The sequence below is a fragment of the Bison bison genome, unplaced genomic scaffold, assembly GCF_000754665.1.
Source record: "Bison bison bison isolate TAMUID 2011002044 unplaced genomic scaffold, Bison_UMD1.0 scf7180017858910, whole genome shotgun sequence".
Lineage (NCBI taxonomy): Eukaryota > Metazoa > Chordata > Mammalia > Artiodactyla > Bovidae > Bison > Bison bison.
Genome location: NW_011489482.1, coordinates 49,269 through 52,620, shown reverse-complemented (window position 1 = coordinate 52,620; position 3,352 = coordinate 49,269). Strand labels below are relative to the sequence as shown.

At 55.0% G+C, this 3,352-nt stretch overlaps 1 protein-coding gene across 1 annotated transcript in view; it reads right to left on the bottom strand.

The window, feature by feature from the left end:
• EHMT1 (euchromatic histone-lysine N-methyltransferase 1) overlaps positions 1-3,352 on the bottom strand; it is a gene marked incomplete at both ends in the record, with an annotated part of 55,829 nt that overhangs the window by 3,412 nt on the left and 49,065 nt on the right. The window lies entirely within an intron of this gene.

The following is a 3,352-nucleotide window of genomic DNA, read 5'->3' as shown; positions in this document are numbered from 1 at the left end:
GAGGGCGAGAAGCCACAGGGCAGCTCGGCCCATGGAGGCTGGGCCCCGCTCGAGCAGCACTGCCTGAAGACGGGCCTCTAGGCGGCCGGGGAGCAGGCCAGGAGGCGGACGGGGCTGGGGAGAAGCGGCCAGGTCTCCAGGCCCTGCAGAGGTGGCCCCAGAGGACAGGCGGGGCCAGGACCAACTCGAGGCCTCGCCTTGGGTCCCGGGGCGGCATCACAAGCGGACGGGGTGCGCACCTGACAGTTGACGTCCATCTGTCCGTTTGAGAGCAAGTACTGAACCACGTCGTAGTGGCCTTTCTTGGCAGCCAGGTGCAAACAGGTCGAGCCCTCTGCGTCCTGTAACACGAGAGCCGCTGAGGTCCCAGGAGCCCCAGGGCGCTGAGTTCGCCCTGCCTGACGCCCCACGGCGACTGAGCTCAGAGCACGTCAGCCGGCGCGGCTGCTGGCTGGCCTTTGTCTCCACCTCCCAAGAACCTAAATCTACCTCAGCCACGGAACACCCAGCACCAGAGCCACCGCCCACCCCCCACCCCACCCCCCGAGTTGAGGCAGACCGGGGGAGCACCGGCCTGATCTACACTCGCAGGTGGGAGCCACCCGAGGCTCTCACTACACATGGCCGCCCCCCACCTGCAGGAGGCCCTCCACCTGCAGCCCCTCCCACCTCTGCATCTTCTGTCCCACAGAAATGTGGAATCTCTTTTTCATTTTTTGCTATGGACCACTTTTAAAAGTCCTTATTGAGTTCACGGCAACACTCCTCTGTGTTACCGTCTCGTGGTTATGAGGTGTGTGGGGTCTCAGCTCCCTGACCCGGGGCTGGACCTGCACCCCCGCACTGGTAGGTCGCAGCTTAACCACCGCACCTCCAGGGCAGGCCTGGAGGTCCTGAATTCTAACGTTCTCAGCAGTGTCAGTCTCTTCTGTACTTTTTTGTGTCCTGCTGAAGAAACCGTTCCCAACACTAGAAGCAAAGGCAACATGCCCTCTTGGCCTCTGAGTGCTCTGCGCCCTCGCCTGCCGCGCCTGACTCCCGTTCACCACGCGCCTGCCGCGCCCTCACCCTGCTCGCTCCCGCCTGGTGCGTGTGCTCTCCACGTGTTCACGTGTGCTCTCCACATTAGCGTGTGGCCTACATGGTCACTGTGCTGTTAGGGTGTGCTCTCCATGTGTTCATGGGTTCTGTATTACTGTGTGCTCTCCGTGTGTTCACATGTGCTCTCCATGTTAGTGTGTGGCCTACATGGTCACTGTGCTGTGTCAGGGTGTGTTCATGGGTTCTGTGTTCACACGTGCTCTCCGTGTGTTCGCATGTGCTCTCCGTGTGTGTCAGTGTGTGCTCTCCGTGTGTGTCAGTGTGTGCTCTCTGTGGAGGCAGGACTCGCTCTCATCTGTTCACCGGCTCAAACGTCTCCTCGGGCTGCAGGCCTTCATCCTCCGACGCTGGACGCAACTACGACGTGGTCAGGGTCAGACAACCATCTTGCTGTGGTCCCACCTGTTTTTACTCCTCTTTTCCTGCTTTCTAGTTACAAAAGTACTTTCTAAGATTCCATTTTACTTCCTCTACTACCTTTAAAAAATTTGTCCTTAAAGCTATGCCTCTTTTAAGTTACTCCCCAGTATTGTGCAAGATCACGACTTTCGACTGTCCACAGCTCAGAGCAGCACTGACCCCTCCCAGGACTGACCGCGAGGGCCATGCTCACGCCCCTCCGCTGTCCCCCAGCTCCTGCTGTCGTGTCGACATCCCCATCTGTGTAAACTCCATCTCACAATATTCTTCTTCCTTTAAACAGGCTTCACCTTTTAATAAATTTACAGAAAACAAGTTCTTCTAATTCACCATTTCTGGTATTTCCATTATTTCCAAGGATGAGATTTTCCTCCTGGCTTTACTATAAATCTGCTATTACGTTCCGTCAGTTTTTGTACACCTGAAAATGTTTTATTTCACAATTGCTTCAGAAGGACACTTTTACTGGCTGTAGCATTCTGGGCGGACGTGTTTTTGGAGTTTTTCCCCTTTCAGCACAGTAAGAAAACCACTCCACGGCCTCCTGGCCCTGCGGCTTCAGATGGGGAGCTGGCGAGCACAGCACTGCTCACCTGCAGGTGCTACACCAGGCTGCTCCTCCTGGGCGCACGAGGCTCCCTGCAGTCTAACATGATGTGTTCTGACGCAGCAGCCTGTGCATCTGTCCAGCTTGGGGCTTGCTGAGATTCTTGAACCTGGAGGTTATTTTTCATCAACTGTGGAAAATTTATGACCACTTTTCCTTCAATATATTTTCTTCCACTGGGTCTCCCTCCTCTCTGGGACTCTAACCACACAGACAGCTCAGTGTTATCCTACAGTCTGTCTCTCAGACAGAGTGTCTTCTGTGACTGGTCTTGGATTCAAGGGCCCTTCTTTCTATGGCACCCAGAGTGCAGCTAGGCTCACCAGTGAACTGCCCACTCCAGACCTGCGCCAACCACTTGTTCTGCTGGTACAGCTACTCCTACAAAGCCCTCAACCCTGACCTGCCTCTGCAGCAGTGCTTTGCTTAGGCACTGGCTCCCATGACAGGGCCATGAAACTGCCCCCTGGCCAAGCACTGGGCAGAACTCACGCGCCCGCCCTGATGGGGACTCTCACCTGCAGGTGTTTACAGAGCAGCTACCGGTGCCAGACCGCAAAGCCCACCAACGCAAAGGACCAGACGCTGCCCTGAAAACACCTCCACGGCTCACGAAACTGAGCTGCTGCTGTTTAGCTGTGGAGTCGTGCCCGACTCTGCGGCCCCATAAACTAGAGCACGCCAGGCTTCCCTGTCCTCCACCATCTCCCGGAGCTCAAGCTCATCTCCATCGGTTCGGTGGTACCATCCAACCATCTCGTCCTCTGTTGTCCCCTTCTTCTCTTGCCCTCCATCTTTTCTAGCATCAGGGTCTTTTCTAACGGGTCAGCTCTTCACATCAGGTGGCCAAAGTATTGGGGCTTCAGCTTCAACATCAGTCCTTCCAATGAATATTCAGAGTTGATTTCCTTTAGGACTGACTGGTTGCATCTCCTTGCTGTCCAAGGACTCCCAAGAGTCTTCTCCAACACCAGAGTTTGAAAGCATCAATTCTTCAGCACTCAGCCTTCTTTTTGGTTCAACTCTCACATCTGTACATGACTACTGGAAAAACCATAGCTTTGACTATTCAGACCCTTGCTGGCAAAGGGATGTCTCTGCTTTTTACTATGTTCTCCAGGTTTGTCGTAGCTTTCCTTCCAAGGAGCAGGTGTCGTTTAACCTCATGACTGCAGTCACCCTCCACAGTGGTTTTGGAGCTCAAGAAAATAAAACCTGCCCCCG